Source organism: Fukomys damarensis, unplaced genomic scaffold (genome assembly GCF_012274545.1).
Source record: "Fukomys damarensis isolate Sample0158 unplaced genomic scaffold, DMR_v1.0_HiC HiC_scaffold_22, whole genome shotgun sequence".
NCBI lineage: Eukaryota > Metazoa > Chordata > Mammalia > Rodentia > Bathyergidae > Fukomys > Fukomys damarensis.
The window spans coordinates 9286337-9303872 of NW_022900934.1; the positions used below are offsets into that span (position 1 = coordinate 9286337).

At 42.8% G+C, this 17536-nt stretch overlaps 1 long non-coding RNA gene across 2 annotated transcripts in view; it reads right to left on the reverse strand.

The window, feature by feature from the left end:
* Positions 1 to 13619: 13619 nt before the first annotated feature.
* The window catches only part of LOC104858097, a 30762-nt gene continuing 26845 nt past the window's right edge, over positions 13620 to 17536 (reverse strand). For both annotated transcript variants that reach the window (XR_779044.1, XR_002025159.1), the window contains exon 4: positions 13620 to 14028. This is a non-coding gene — a long non-coding RNA (uncharacterized LOC104858097). The remainder of the gene's footprint in view (positions 14029 to 17536) is intronic.

Consider the following 17536-nt stretch of genomic DNA (forward strand, 5'->3'; position numbering starts at 1 on the left):
AAGGAGGAGATACCTAAGATTTTGATTGGCTTGATGATGTAAAGCCATGGACAGGAACTTGGAATCTACCATGGTATCTGTGTGAGACTTTCACCTCTACTCATCTTCAAGCCTCTACCCTCCATGGCTAAGTGGTAGCCATCTCTGGAGCAGAATGAACATTTCTTTATTTTTGAAGACAAAATAGCACAGTTTGGGAAAGAGTGGAACTCCCAGGAGAGAGACTTTAATTTAAAGAAAGAGGAGTTGGTTGCCTAATTTCCATTAAAGAAAATTTGTATAAGAGTATATAAGAAGACAAGATTTTAAAGAAACTTCAGTAGCCATAAGTCATATAAAAGTTGGGTTCTCTTTGCAACACAAGAGTGGATCTGAAATTTTCCAGGTAGCCCAGGAAGAAGATGCAGAAATAAAACAGGATTATCACATCTCACAGGGATGGACTGGGCATCCTGAGTTCCTGAGTTCATGACTATTGTGCTCTCTCTCTCTTTCTCTATCTCTCTCTCTCTCTCCATTATGGCTTTTCAAAATTTCTGTGAAATGCTTAAACACTGATGACCTGAATGAGTTTGTTCTCCTCTTAAACCCAGTTATCATCCAAGATCTTCATCTAGTTTTTTCTTCCCTAATCTGCTGGAAGTGCCCACCTCCATTTTTAACAAGGTGTTGAATCGGATAAAAGTGTACCCATGCTGCCCAGTAAAATAGGTCATAAATGACATATTTATGACAAACAATAGACCAAGAAGAATATTTGTAACACATATGACAGAGTGATACTCATTAAAGTGTTAATAGTTCCTACAAATAAATAAGAAAAAGCAACAATCCATTAGCTAAATGGACAATAACAGGAAAAGAAATCCAAACTATGCTGAAGCATTAATAAAAAATATAATAACAACAACAAAATTGAACACATGCTACCCATTAACCTGATAGACATTACTAAATGCAAAAACACTCTGGGTTGGTGGTAATTTGGGAAAATAGACTGATAAGAATATCAAGTCTTGTAAGCTTTCTGAAAAGCAATCTGCCATGTACACTTAGGTTCAAATCATACCTACCTTTTGAAGTAGCAATCTCACCTTTGGAAATATACCCAAAAGCAACAGTGTACAAAAGTACATGCAGAGGTATATTTGTGTGTGTGTTTATGTATGCATACAAACATGCCTTTGCATCTGGTCATAAAACTATAGAGAAAGAAATAGAAGGATGTGATTTAGCCTGCTATAGCTGTTACTTTAATAGAGATGGTGATAAGAAAAGTATAGAAAATAATCCCTTATACACTACATTGCTCCCCTTGCTATATTGAACTAGCATTTGTTTTATAATTTTTTGAAAATTAAGAAAAAAAATAGCCTTGCAACTTTACTGTGTGATCTTCAAAGAAGTTGCATGTCAAGCACACTGTTCCTTCTCATGGATATGGATTTGCAGCCTAAATATCGCAGTTCTAAATGGTGGATCTTTGCACTTTGGACCACTGAGAACTGAAGGGGCCAAATAAATGCAGCTGCCTGTTCTAGTGAACTGGCTGATACAGTTGTCACATGGCAAGCCAGGGAAGTGGAGCCCTATCAGCTCGAGCCTCATGGGTTTGAACTAAAAACAAACAAACAAAAAAATCACATGACTTCCCCACAGTACTTGAGATGCTACTGCCGGAAGTAGGAGAGCTGGACTCTTCAGGCTAAACAAGGAGGGGCGATTGCCGCATGAGCTCCCAGACTCCCGGGGACCATGCTGTAGCACAAAACCTGCCATGCAGTGGACATAGATATGAATGAAGTCAGCGTGCTCAGGACGGTGGAAACACCTGGCCTGCTGAGTCAGAGTCAACACGGGCAGTTCTACACACTAAGAGTGGGAAAGTCCTGGATGCCTCTGCTACTGTCCACACACTTACTAGCTTGAGGAGGAGACCACGGAGGCAGCACTTGGGGACATGTCTGGAGGCCAATCACTGTGTCCCTCCTGCCCTGCCACCCGTTGGCTGTGTGACCCACAGAAGTGAATTCACTTCTCTGAGTTTCAGGAAAGTGGAGTTGATGATCAGTGGCAGGGACCGTGGCAGCTTCACCTGAGATGTTGTTTGCTTCAAAACTTGCTCAAAGAAATGGAAATCCTGCTTGAGAGGCATCCGCTGCTCCCTTGCTCACCAGTTAGGTGAATTTGGGCAACTTACACTCAAACTTTGTTTCTCTACCTGGGAAGAAGTGAACCTTTTGTAAGTTCTGTTTTGTTGTTTTGCTTTCTGGTGTTAACGTTGCTGATATTCTACCCTGTGCCCCAAACAAAGCAAGCACTGGAAGTAAGTGAGCTGGGGAGTTGTGGGGATTCTTCTCTTCCTCAGACTTAAGTCCAGTGAGATCAAGGACGTGCATCTGTCTTAGCTGAGCGCTAACGTGGCGGGTAATAGGTGTTCCATACATATTGGGTACACAACTAAATTCTTACCATTGAGTAGATGCTATTTCAATACTCAACTTTCTCTTCTGTGATGTCCTTTATTTCCCACATTTCCAGGTGGGGATTTTACATTTCATGAATCTTGATCCAATAGCTGTTTTGTCTTGGGTACTTGTCTGTCCTGTACCTACAGGACAGTGAACAAGGCACAGAGTGGCTGCTCCTGGGGGTTGACATACCCAAGAAGAGGGTTCAGATGTCAGTGATGGCAAAGCCTAAGAAAGAAATCCAGTAGAAAGGGAGTTCCAAGCACGTGGTCAGCAAAGCCTCCTAAGAAAATGGCCTTTGAACTGACCCTGAAGAGACATGGAGGAGCCAGATATGGGGAGCCAGGTAGAAGTTCAGAGCTAGTGTTGTAGATGGAATTGTCTTCAGAAAGGTATGCTGAAGTCCCACCTGTCAGGGCCAGGGAGTGTGATCTTACTCGGAAATGGGGCTTTTGCAGTTGTTACCAAGTGAAGATGAGATCATACTCGAGTAGGGTGGCTTAAAGCCTAATGACTGGTGTCCCTGTAAGAAGAGAAGAATGGAGAAATACACAAGAAAAACATCATGTGGCAACAGAAACAGCTAGGGCGATGGGGTCGCAAGCCAAGGGCCACCAAGGACTGCAGGAAACACCTTCCGTTCAGAAAAGGTACAGAGAAGATTCACTTAGGGTCCTTGGGGTAGAGGGGAGTAGAAAAATCCTGAGACACTTTAATTTTGGGTTCTGCTCTCCAGAATAAACTCCCATCGCTCTAGCCATCCAGTGTGTGCTGCTTCCTTGAGTAGCCCCAGGAAACAAACGCAAGTGGGAATGAACTTGGCATGTTCAAGGAGCAGAAGGAGGAGCCCCAAAGGTTGACTGCAGAGCAGAAGGTCAGGGAATGAGGGCAAAGAGTTAGAAGAGACAGTTCAACATCAAAGCACCTGCTCAGCCAGGGCAGGAAGAACGCCTGCCACTCCGCTGCGATGGAAAACTGGGATGGGATCTACCAGCAGGAGAAGGGTGTGGTGTGACTCACATTTCTCAAAATTCCTCAGGAATCTGGGTTCTTGGGATTCATGCAGATACTGGTCACTGGTTAAGAACACGGGGTGCTTTTACTACCTTGCAGCAGTAGCAGTAACACGCTAACAGGAGTGACCATCAACTCCTAAGCAAGCCCAGAAGCATCCTTCAGAATCCAGAACAGCACGTCAGATGCTCATGCTCCTTGAGCCTTCAGATGTTTCTCCCTCAAACCATAATCTGCCATCTCTTTCCTATCTAAATTTACTTATAATGTTCCAGACGGGGAAGCCTGTGTTTTCTGTGAACGTGGATTGACACAAGCATGTACACTGCACATTTTGCTCAATGGCCTAAAATTATCAGGGCACACTCAAGGGAGAAACATGTAACAGTTCCTGCTACATATGGCCAACCTGTTTTCTATTTCTGAGTATGAAAATGCTGCATTTTGTATGGGCTTTTCCCCCCACTGTGATTATTCTGTTTTTGTGACTGTGTATTAGTTACCCTGGCAACATGGTAGACTCCGATCTGATTGGCCAGGTTGTCAGGTTCATTGCGGGAGCCAGGGGCCCAGTTTTGAATGGCGCATGTGTACGTGTTAACCGGAGTTTCTGACAAGCTTGGTCAGGAAAACCTGATGGTGCAGAACATCTGCATCATTCTGCCTGCCAAGGGAACCCTTCCGCTACCTGCTGTGCAAATGTGCCCCACATTATTTCTGAGAAGATACAAGGGCTCAATTCTGACTTTCAAATATCTGCTAGGCAATGTGTATAGCATTAGTATGTGCAGCCCATGGCACAGAATGCATTTCTTTGTGATGAGAAATTAATTCTCAAAGAAGCTAAATAGTCCGATTGCTGGAGCATGGGAATAGAACCTGCTACAGAAACTTAATTCAAGCTCGCTGTGCAATCCAGAGGAAGTCACAGACTTAGCCAAATCCTTCATCTTCTGTAAATAAATGTCACTCACAAAGAAAGAGCCTCGTCTTAAGAAGGAGATCCTAGGAGCACAATGCGCTAAAGATTTAAACTGGGGCAAAAATTATATCCCAGTTAGCCACCAGTATTGAGTCATTTATTTATTCAATTTATCAGACATCTCCTTTACTTATTAGTCTAGCTCAATTTATGTACCAATTACCAAGCAGGGGGGACCAAACCTCTATCCATAACTGAAAAATCTTTCTTGGCTAATGAATAAATAATTCCAACCTAGAGTAGAGTTAAGTACAGACTGGTGCCTAAAAATGCCGTAACTACATATTTCCTTATTTGCATAAATTTCTAGGTAGCCATCCCCGACTCGTTTCTTTTCAAGGCTTGCATTTCAGAGGAAGTACTGCTGCCTACATCTACTACATTCTCCACTTGAGCATATTTTATTTAATGGTGCTATGTAACCAGCATAGTCTTAATATAGACATAAAAATCATTGGCAAGCAGTCATTTTTCACCTGGGCTAAGTGTTACAGGATGTTCAACTTGGATAAAACTAACATTTAGGCTGTCCAATTCAACGAGGTAAAGAATCTGAAGAGAAAAGAGATAAGAAGCGCATTCCAAATATTCTTCTCCAAAAGAGCTGATTGGCAAGGTAATAATTAATTCTTTTGCTAAAGTTAAGAGAAAAAAATGTAAGCCTTCTAAAACTCATACTACCACACCCCTCAGCCCCAAGAGGCTCAGTGTGATCAGGGAATCAGCCAATTTCTTCAGGCTTTAGCCAATAAACCCAATGATATTTAACTCCCAAATATCACTTGCTTTCTGAGATGTCTTGTGTGGCCAGATTTGGTGAGAAAGTCTTATTAGCAAGGTTACCACTAGTGAATACGCATTAAATGCTGATACCTCTGCTAATTGGCCCAGACATGGCACAATGACATAGCCTTAGATTTGTGAGAGGAGTGTTAATTTGAGTGTAAATACTTTCACTGTGTCACAGTTATGATAGCTCTCCTTTGCTCTGTCTATGTTGTGTCCATGGCCTCCTAAAATGGCAGTGGCCTAGGACTCTTGCCCCCTATGATGTCTGCTTACCCTAGGATCTGTGTGCAAGGACATATATGTGGAATGATCCTTACTTGGTCCTGTGGTATTGGTTAAGACAAGTTCTCCTGCAGGAGACCCAGCTGTGAACTGCTCCCCACTGCTAGGGGTGGTGGACTTGGAAGCCATCCTCCTGACTCCCTCTTTCCTAGACCTTTGAGTCATAGGCAAGAGCCACAGCATCGCAATCAGATCTTCAGAAAAGATCCAGCAAGGCAAGGAAATGAAAGATGCCATGCAAGTCTTTTGGGTTGGAATTAGTTTTAGAAAAGTCACAGTGAGGCCAAGGTAGGGAGTGGGAGTGGGAAACAATAACCTCATTTGGAGCCAACAGAGATCATCTGAGAGAAAACAAGAACAGACCGCAAATGAAAGATTCTGTAAAAGCCTGGAGACTAGACTCCGGGACGTGTGAGAGACAAAGGACTCCGGCATCAACAAAAGACAGGAAAAAACTTAAAACATTACACACAAAGCCCTGCAGTCCTACATACAAGCCAAGGTACATACACGCACCAACAAAAGCAGGAAAGTGGAGAACAAAGGATGTCATAGCAACCTCTCCGAGCCGTGTTGTTCAGACTGCAGCACACACGGTCATCCATCAGGGTGCCGCCTTACCCCAGCGCCACCTCCACGCAGGGACCACGGGGCCTCCAGCCAGAGGTCTCCGGGCCCTTGCAGCCCACTTGTCTCCCTTCCTCTCTTCCTCCTTCCTAAAAGGATCCAAGCCAGGTCTGTGCCAAGTCTCTCACTTCTTTGCCCAACAGATTTTCCTGCGAACAACAGAGAAATGCAACCTGGGCCCAGCATCCTAATACACACAGCCCCCAAAGGATGTTTCCCAAATGGTCCCAGATCCGGATGAAGTCGGGGAGGCGTCCCCTGTGCCCTCAAAAATAATCCCCTGCTCCTTTGAAAACAAAGAAATGATAATAGCCAAAGGAAAAGCACATAAACACGCTTTGGTTGCCATTACGAAATCCAGCATCCCACTGTTCAGATTCACTGGGGATTGCGGATTTCCAGTGGGATGTAAAGCTCATTTACCTGTGCCTAATTCAGAAGAGAAAGACTCATTTCTTCTCCTCTCTCTTCCTCTTAAACTATAGGTCCCTTCTGTATTAATAGACCATCATTTCTTTCTACTTGCCTGTGGCTGGGGTGGGAAAATACTGTGCCACTGGGAAAGCAGGTGGGGTGGCCTGCTGCTCCACCAGCAAGATGGAAAAGCAAAGAGAACTTTCACAGAGACCTAATGGAGCTATTGACATGTGTGTCTGGAAATCTAAACTTAGCAAAGTGTAAGGCAAGAGCAGGCTTTCTCACTTTATTTCTGTATCTGGAAAGTTTCAGCGGCTGGTACTGTATGAATATTTATTAATGCATTGTGAATCAGAACCTGTGATTATTACTCAAACTATCTTTTTACCTTACAAGCTTCAACTCAGAAGAATAAAAACACATCTGCTTTTGCTCTTCCCATATTTTATTCAATGTTTTAACATCTTTGCTGTAAATATCTCATCCATTACGATTCAGTTGTGACTATATTGGCTTCACATCTCCTGTTTTATTACTGTCATCACAGTGGAACAACGCACTGTTAATTCTGTTAACTAACAAGTTTATTGTTCGAGCTAGTCAGCGATCTCCCATTTGTTGGGTCCACGTGTTAAAAACAGAACTGGTTATAAATCAAAGAACGGCCTGAATGAGGCACGTTCCCTTTGTTCAGATGAGTGAGTCTTTATTTGAGATTGTCGCTTACTCTGCTGTCAGAGAGGAAATCAGCAAACCCAAAGACAGGACCAAATCCATCTGTATCAGATGAAGAAGTTGCACGACCCTGAAAGAATTTGGCTCTGGAATATGCAAGCACGCTCAAACTTTCTGGGTCTCAGCATGCAACCTAGAGCTCTTGCATCGTTCTGTTCCAATTTAGACCTTGCCAGCTGCCTTCTGTCAGGTTCTTTCCGTAGGTAACTTGCTACTTTCTCTTTCTCCTCGGTGTGGAAACTGAGCCAGTGAGCATGATCTGACAGTGAAGAAGGTGTGCTTGCGAGTCCAGAAAACCTCTCTTCTCTTTCCAGCTCTGACATTTCTTACTGAAACAGACTTGCAGGATTTACTTACTACCCGGGAAACCTGCTGCCTAATGGGAGCAGCAACAACACCTATCCAACAGGGAGCGGAGGTGATCAAATTAGCAAATGGGTACGTAGTTTCTTATCCATTCTCACTCAACACAGGAAATAGGAATCTCCAGATATCTCAAGCACATACAGCAGCCGCCCCCACCCCTTATCTGGAAGAGAGATGTTCTGAGACCCCCAGTGGCTGTCTGAGACACAGAGTACTGAGCCTTCTGTACGTACACACCTACAGAAATGTTGGCACAGAAACGTTGGCACACTAATAACACTAATAGAGGGCCGGGAATTTAGCTCAGTGCTTGTGCATCACAAGCACAAGGTTCTGAGTTCAATCCCCAGTACAAAAAAAAAAATACTAACAAAACAATTTTAATAATATACTATCATAAGTTATGTGAATGTTGTCTCTCCCTCTCAAAATAGGTTTACATATTTTAATATTTCAGATGGTGGTTGACTAAAGGAAATGAAGCTGGGATAATGGGAGGAGGCTACTGTAATGAGTTAGTTTGGGTATCAGGTGTGCGGCAGTTGTTTAGTACTAAAATGATGTTTGAAAACACACCACACACACACACACATAGTGGCTTAGAGCAATTAGCATTTATTTAAAGTTTAGTCCTGCAGGTGAAATGTTTGGGCTGGGTTGGGCTGCACTAAGCAGTTGAGGCCATTCTAAGCTCATTCCATGTGTTACCTGTTATGGCTGTTGTGTCTGGGCTGAATGTGTATCTCCCCGATGCATAGTTTGGACCATTTCTTAGCCAAGACAGAGGAGCCAAAGGACCTTGGGTGAAGTCTGCTCACATCCCATGGGCCACATCAGGCTGCATTTTGCTTGCAGGGGGATAGGAAGGAATAGATAAAATGCACCATCCAGAGTAGCTGGCTCATAGGGTGACCACCATCCTGGATTCCCAGAGTGTGAGATGTTTTCCAGGAAGGACTTTCCGCACTAAAACGGAGCAAGTCCTGGCAAATCCAGGACAAAGTTAGTCACCTCTGGCATTGCACATTTGCACTGCAATGGCATAGTTGTAAGGTTAGTTGAAGAACTAAAGTCTCAGCAAGTAGGCTTCAAAGTTTTCCTGTGGAATTGTTAGAAGAGGGACTTCCGGTTTGAAGGTCAAATCACAGTTGAGTACCATTTCTGCTACCCTCACAGAAATACTAACAATTGTGGTGGGTCCAAGCTCGTGATACAACCTGCTCTTATTCCTCCAGTGTTAATCTTCTCCCTGGTGTAGCTAAAATTATAGGTGGACAGGTTACTTTCTGAGATAGCCGATTCTTACAAGGCTGCCCTCAAAAGGACAGAGTCAGCTTAAAGAAAATGTTTTTAGAGTATTTCTATTCCCAAAGACAAATAGGAATTTTGAAGACGGTAAAAGCCTGTTTCACCTTGTTTTGCTTCAGCTATTACTGTACTTTTTTTATTCCTCTTTCTCCGAATATCTAGGCATTGGCAACCTCTAATAAGTTCTGTCAAATCCTACCACATTAGCTCAACCCTTTCTTTGTAATCCCATACAGTTACAAAATAAGAAGAAAGAATGTGATCCAAAAGCATCTGAAAGACACACCATAGATCTTGGCCTGTACCTGACCTATTCTTAAGAAGGGAGGAAAAAATTTTCTTAAGGTCATTGGAGTCCACTACTATCAAAGCACAAATGAGCTGAATTTATTAGGGAAAATTCTGTTTCATTACAGCTAATTTTTCTAAGATACAGTTCCTTAAGGAAAACATACCTTAGCTGTGATTCTAAATCTGCCTCCTGAGAAATCTTGGATGCATGCTGATCATTTTGAATTCCTTGACGCCCTTAACTTTCTGGCTGCATGTTAGAAATCATTTTTAAATGAATTGAATAAAATTCACAAGTGTTATATGCCAACAAATGATGAACTCACAGGAAATATGACTCAAATCTACTTTTTTCATTTTGTTTTTCCCCCATAATAAATAGAAATGAACAAATGTGGTTTTAATGATATCTTGGAGTGAGGGCTTTTATTGATATATTATCACTTGGAAGCGTGTAATGCTTTGGTGAAATAAACTCCATTCTGCATATTTATAACCAGATTGAGAAAGGTGTGTTTGTTATTTTGCATGACAGTTCCTAATGATAGTGAAGTTTTATATATGAAGATATACATGCACCATCATAAAAGTGAACAATATTTCAGCTTACAAAATGTTTCTTGGATTGAAGATGCTTTTGTACTTACTTAGTTTCCAATTACTTTTTTAACCTGCGCTCACAAACTTACAAACACCTTTCCTTCCTTCCTGTAGAGCTATAAACATGCTCCAAACTGTGTCCATTGAGACAAAATTTGGAGGATTCTTCTTAGAGGGACAAGGCTTTCCTTGGACAGCTGAGCTTCTTCCGGTCATCAGCCACTTGCAGTTTATGCCAGATTAAAGTATTTGGCTTTCCACACACACATAGAAAGTATACTGGCTTCAGGAGAAAAAGGAGTCCACGGGATCCGCTGTGTAGAGGGCTGGCTGCAGAACAATGGTGCCAGGATATGGTGTCTCCCGACTCTCACATCACCTCTGTCAGCTTTCTTCTGAGATGGCCTCTCCCCACCAAGTCCCGAGACAAGAACACCCCAGAGCAGCTTCTTGGTTTCACATGTGCTATGGAATAGAGTGCCCACCCCCACCCCTTCCTCCTTCCTTCCAATGGAAGAAAAGTCAAAGGTCAGCCTACCGATGGCTCAGCTGCTCACATGCAATCTCCAGACCACCTGCTGTAACCAAGGGTGTATCTGTTATCTACTGCTGCATAACAAATTACCACTGTCAACCTTAGCAGCTTAGAGAATATACACTTATCGTGACTAAGAGTCAGATAATAAAGTATCCAACTACAGTTTCTCTACCTCCTCCAGCTCAAGGTCTTTTAAAAGCTGCAATACAATGGGTTAGGATGCCAGTCATCTTAGGTTCACCTGAGGCAGGATTTTCTTCCACATTTGCTCACTGGCCACTGGCAGGATTCAGGTCCTTGTAGGAAGTTGGGCTGAGAGCCTCAGTGCCTCACTTCCTGTTGGGCAGGGATCACTCCCAGCTCTTTGCTGATTGGCTCCTACATAGTGCAGTTCACAGCAAGGCAGCTGGCTTCCCCAGAGAACGGAAATCAAAGAAAAAAAAAGTGTAAATCACAGTTTTCGGTAACATAATCATGGAAATGGTACCCTATTGCTTTTGTCCTATTTGACTCATTAGTAACAAGTCAAAAGTCCATCTCCCATTCCAAGGGAGCGATCACACAAGGTGAGGCCAGCAGGTGGAGGTCATGGCAGTCAGCTGTATCAGGAACTGCCCACAACCAATATGTATATCAGTTTAGGTGAACAGGGGCTCACCCAGGCCTGAGGTGGGAGGGGCAAATTGACCACAGCACTTCCAGAACTATCAGTGGGGTTACCATCACAAAAGGAAATCTGCATGCAACCACCATGTTTGCATGCGGTGTGCCTGTGGCTGAGTGGACACCTTCGACCACTTCTCACGGAACACAGTCTGTGGCTGGGTCATCACCATTATACCACCAGCCACCTTTTCCTGACTCCGATGGCTCTGTGAGTTACGAGACAACATCTTCAGAAACAGAAAGTTAGAACTATAGGGAAAACAACTACGTAACAAAACAGACCTGACAATACTGGAGTAGCAGTTGAGATGGAGCAGATTCGTGTCTGTCACTGAGGCTCTAAGGTCCCACACAAAGGGTCTGATGTTTTGATTCCTGTACCATTGGCCCCAAGCCATGTCCTACTGTTCTTTAGCACTTGAAAATCGTGTGTATCCTTTCATCTGTCGTGAGAAAGGAGACCTGACGGCAGCCATTTCCCAATCCTAGGGGTCTGAACCCCCATATCAGTATATCAGTATGGATGTTCTTTGCTTAGGAAACCTTCGCAACAGCTGTGAAAGGCAGCATCAGGGGTTGATGCTACAAAGAACCAAAATCATCTGTCTAAGAAGCAGGGAAATTTTCAGGTGTCCATTAGCCCTGGCATGGAATGAGAACTCGAGAAATGCTATGTAATCTGCAAAGGAGAGGGGAACCTCAGGCCACTGGAGCTGGGCATCCCTGACACCAGGGTCACGTGATGTCACTGCAGCCTAACTACTAACCATCCCTTTGCACTTTGTGCATAATGAACAATGAACTGCGTTCCATAGGACAGAAGTGCTCAGTAAGATCCACTGATGCCTTGGTTCACGTACGCTTGTCAGATTGCTCCCTAATGTATTTATTTAGAACTGAACTTCCTTCTTTCCATCTCTTCTTACCAGGACCCAGGGACGGGAGCTTCCATTTACCCCTTCAAATGTAGCACATGTTGGAAATAAGAAATCCAGATGGAACCATAGGTGATGAGTGCGTCAGAAGATCATGGCCAAGGTCAATCATGCAGGTCATTTGTTCTGTTTTGATGACTTGCCTGGCCTCAGATGCCACATTCCAGGAAAGAACCTAGGGGAGCGGAACACACAGGGCTATACTCCTGCTCTTTTGTTTGTTTGTTTTTGGGGGGGTACCGGGAATCGAACACAGGTCCCTGCATTTAGCAAAGCAGGCAGCAGAACCACTGAGCTAAATCCCCAGCCCCTCAGGGCTATACTCCTAGATCTATTTCCCACTGCAATTCTAACTTCAGAGACATTTCTTTTGACATAGGAGGGCTCTGTTTGAATATTGCAGATTGACAAGCTCATGCACTGTAAACTGTGGACTTGGAGTAACATTGTGTTGCTGTAGGTTCATCCTGTAAAACCGTACCTCTCCCACACAGGGCACTGAAAATGGGGAAAGATATGAAGTCAGGAAGCACACAGGACCCTGTACTTTCCACTCAATTTTACTCTAACCTTAAAACTGCTCCAAAAGATAAAGGTTATTGGAATATCAGGGAGTATAACTCTGTAGGCAGCCTAACCCAAGTATATAAAACAAATAATTATAACTTTATACCAAGCTATGACTCTGGAGGAAATATATTTATGATATCAACAAATGCCTTTGAAGAGTGAGGTTATGCGTAAATTTTTTTCTTTAGTGCCGATTCCTAAATCTTTGTCAACCAGCAAATCATCCAGGCCGTCCTCGCACTAGAAAGCGAGGTGGGCCACACAATGACTCTGTACTCTGCAAACACGCAAAACCGCATTCTTCACCAGCAGTACGAACCCCGACTTTTCAGAGGCTTTAAGATTGTCAAGAAGGGAAGGAAAGAGAAACATGACCAGCAGGTGCTAAGGGGTAGTTAGACAGGAGAAAAAAGCTCTGATACGCTGGCTGACTACAGATAATAATAATCTACTGCACAGTTTTCAAAGTCAGAAGAAAGGATTTTGAGGGCTGGGGATTTAGTTCAGTGGATCCATGCCCAACTGCAAGGTCCTGAGTTCGATTTCCAGTACTGGGGGAACAAAAGGATTTTCAAAGTGAAGAAAGGATTTTGAGGGCTGGGGATTTAGTTCAGTGGATCCATGCCCAACTGCAAGGTCCTGAGTTCGATTTCCAGTACTGGGGGAACAAAAGGGATTCTGAAAGTTTTCACCATAAAAAATAGTAAGTGATGACATAGATATTTTACCCTGATTCAAACACTCCACAATGTATACGGGTACTGAAACATCACCCACTAACCTACTGATAGATAAAATTTTTACATTTTTTGTATCAGCTAAGATAAATTTAATTTGAAAATATTTTTCAAAACATTAAAAACCGTCTTGTTGCCTATAAATGCCTATAGAAATAGAAAAACAGGCAATTAATATTTACTGTATACACTATAATTTAAAACATGAGACTTTGAGAACTAAAGTGTTTATTTCTTCTTGAAAAACCCATCATGAGCACTTTGAACAGCGAGCACTTGGCTTCTCTGGCTGCATAAATGACAAAATGGGCCTCTTTCCCACGCTGTGAAGGTCACACTCACTTCCAGGCTCGCATCTGCCTCCTGCAATGTGCCTTCAGTGCTCTCTGCTTCGTGAGGTGTCTCTGCAGGTTCTCCTCGCAGGTGGGTATTTGCTGTGGGACTTCGTCCTGGCTGTCCCCACGGTGCCCCTTTCTGTGGATACACACAGGGCACCGGCCCCTGGCCCGCCCACACTCACAGTGTCCCCAGCAGCGTCGTCTCTGCCTCCCTGAAACTCCTTCCTTCCGCTGTTTCTTCCATTGCTCTACTTAAGGTCAATGAGCTCTCACTTCCGCTTGGTCTCTCTGATCCTCTTTTGTCTTTGTCACTGATTCTCTTTTGGGATCACTCCGTTATAAAATATCATGTGGATGAAGCTCTGGGAGAGGAGAGGAACACAGCCGTGTGCTTTGCTGTCTGTGCAGGACTGAAGTCCACACGCAGTGACCAGTCGCTGAGGGTCTTTGAGGCAGGAGCGTGAGCTGTGCCTCATACACGTGTTACTTACCCTGGGACTTGTAGGCTGAAGATCCAGCACGGAAATTTGCACTCACAGTTAATGTGTTCTGGTGACTGAAAACTGAACTGTACTGTTGAGTTCTATTTATTGAAAATACCAAAGTTTGTACATACTGGACTCCTGCAAAGCAGTGGTATACCTCAATATTGGGAGGGAAAAGCTTATTGTAAGTAATGATTCCTTGTTCTATTTTTTTGGTCCACAGAAGACACACAGACTAAAGACAGGCTAGGGAGGAAGACACGGGACTGGTGGAGTTGGCTGATTTATGGCCCTAGAGACCTCATAGAACATTCTGTAATGCTATTTTGTTCTGACTCCCTGTGAATCCATACATCTGGAGACACATATATTTATGGAAAATGCTAAATATTTTTTTCTCCTACCTTATGTCTAAGTGGGTCATGTTGGTAATATTTTGAGTAGTTATTACATTGAAGCCATGGTATTTGCAAGTGTATGCTGAATGTAGCTGCAGGAAGCACATGGCCGGGACACTGAAGGCCCCACACAAAGTCTTTTAAATATGACCATTCGCTGAGAAACTAGAACATCTTGGATCAAAGCAGAGAAATGCAAAGTCAACCCACACTCAACATTTTTAAAGCTATCTGATTTCCTTAATATAAAATGGATGGAACTCAATCATTTTAAATGATTTTTATAATACAAATAGGAAATCTAAAGAAATATGAAATTCCAATGCAGCGGTAGAAAAGAAATCCTTCATAGGATAAACATGTATGGCAAACATTTTTCTTAATGGATAACTTAGTCTGCCCAGACTGTTATAACAAACTACTATAGACCAGGTAACTTATAAAGGGCACACATGTATCACTTACAGTTCTGGAGGGGAAAGTCCAAGATCAAAACATCAACAGGTATGGTGTCTGGTGAGGACCAACCTCTGGGTTCATGGATGGCCATGTTCTCACTTCTCCTCACATGGTGGGAGAGTTAAAGGGATTCCCTGGATCTGTCTGAGAACACTAATCTTACTCATGAGACTGCTCCCCTCGCAACTGAATCACCTACCAAGTCCCCCACCTCCTAATATTATCGTATGGTATTTAGGACTACAACATACGAATTTGTTGAGGTTATAAATAGTCTGCAGCCATTGTGAAAATGTAGAAAAATTGCTGTCAAAACTAGCAATTAAACAAATTATTTCACAACACTCTTTGGAAGTTCCCAGCTTGTACATTAAGAGAGCAAATGAAAAACATAGGCTTTGAAAGAAGCCAAGTACATCAAAATCTGCTGCTAAAAACTCACCAGTGAGAGTAGAGTTAACAAGTGATTACATTTAAGGGGGGTAGTTACCAAAGTTGACACACAGAAGATGGGCATTTAAAATGCCCTACATATTAGAAATAATCACTTAGAAAGTATACAGAAGCACCAATGTGATTCCTAAACCAGCAAAACTGGAGGCAACGGATTGAAGACATTAACACAGATAAATACACATGTCAATGTTTAGGGGACTAGGTGACCCGTGAATTCAGGGACAGTGACATCCAGAGGACAATATCAGGAATGCGCAGGCAAATATTGCCTTTGTGACATGATTCTGTCCATTCTGTGAAGCCAATTAGTACCTGAAGTCATTAAGTTTACTAGTCATATGTAACTTAGTGACCTTAGGTCTCTCGGTGCTCTAAAATATTATTAATTTGCTTAGTGCCCTTTGTTTAACAGTCCTTGGAAGCTTAAGGCAGCCTTGTGATTTATCAAGTTCAATCAATGCTCAGAGACTGAGTCAGGGTTTTTGGGTCCATTAGTGAAGAATCACATCTTTCCAGAGAGGCAGGCTTCTCCGGGGCCCTAAACCTCTCCTTTCCTTGAGAGTCAAGACCAAGGTGTTCATAGATTCTCCATGTATTGCTGAATGTAAACCCCTTTAAAAGATTTTGACCATTTGTGCCACATCACCCTACCCAGAAAGACGCACAATCATGAAGTCCTGCGAATGTTTCCAGGAGCTCACGGGCTCCCTGAAGCCTCTCTCAGTTCAAGCATCCTCCTTCCGCTGTATCTGGCACATCTGTTCTTAGCCTCATTAAGCCTCATCATAATGGTTCAAAACCAAGCAGTCCTTCCATGCTCTGCCTGCAATTGAGTCTGTGTGGTGCTTATTAGCCATGTGACCTTGGTTACATTACTTACCTATGGGGGCTCCATTTTATTATTTGCCATAGGGATCATAACTCTTCCTACTTCATAGAGTAATTATGAGGATCAAAGGAGGGAAAGCTCCTGGTGTAGTTACTGTCATCTAACAAATGATTAATCTGTGTTGATTACTATTTTTTTTCTTAATAACTGTCTTTGTCTTTCGGTTTTTATGATGCTGGAGATTGAACATGGGGCCTCGTGCTTGATTGATAGGCAATGCTCTAACACTGAACTACATTTCCAGAGGTGTTGATTACTATTTTTTTTCTTAATTAACTGTCTTTGTCTTTCGGTTTTTATGATGCTGGTGATTGAACATGGGGCCTCGTGCTTGATTGATAGGCAATGCTCTAACACTGAACTACATTTCCAGCTCTACCTTTTACTTTTTGTTTTGTTTCAGTTTTTTCAGGTAAATATATTTTATAATTCCTACCACAGTTTCTGAAAGTCAGCAGTATTGACACTAAAGACCAAGTAATTCTGTGATGAGAGGGGCAGCTAACCGAAACTATCTTCAGATATTTGCAAGTGTCCCTTTTGGGGCAAAATTATCTGATTGAGAATCTGTGGACTACTGAGGGTTTTTGTTTAATGGCCGAGGAACACAGAATCATACACAAAATGTTACCATTGCTGATAAAAACTTGGTGCAGTCAAGAAATCTGTATTCAAGATGGAGGAATAAAGCTCAGAGTGGGGAAGAGGAAGCCATATGTGACTGAGGGTGAGAATTTCAAGGATCAATATATGTATATAGGGAAAGGGTTGATTGATGTGAAGCATACAGATTGTGAAGGATACCAAGGGAAAAAGAAATTCTGGCAGTGGAAGGAATAAATTGGAAATGTTCAGGAGGGGAAAAATATGACTTAGCCTACAGAACACACAACATGAACCACACCTGGAAGGAGCCAACAGAGGCTGCGTGTAAAAACCAGAGAAGTGAGGGAAATGGTTCTGCGGATTCCACAAGAGGTCCCCACCATTGATTCAGGACAAGACCTCTGAAGGGCATATTAAATGGATCTGGGATTAGAGGGGAAACCCAGTAAATAAGAAAGAGAGGTTAAGAGCTCTTAGACAAGGACCAGAACTAACGATGGGCAGACACTACTGTTAACTTTAAACAATTAACACAGTGGACTTACTGCCACAGCAGATGAGATCAATGCCTTGTGTG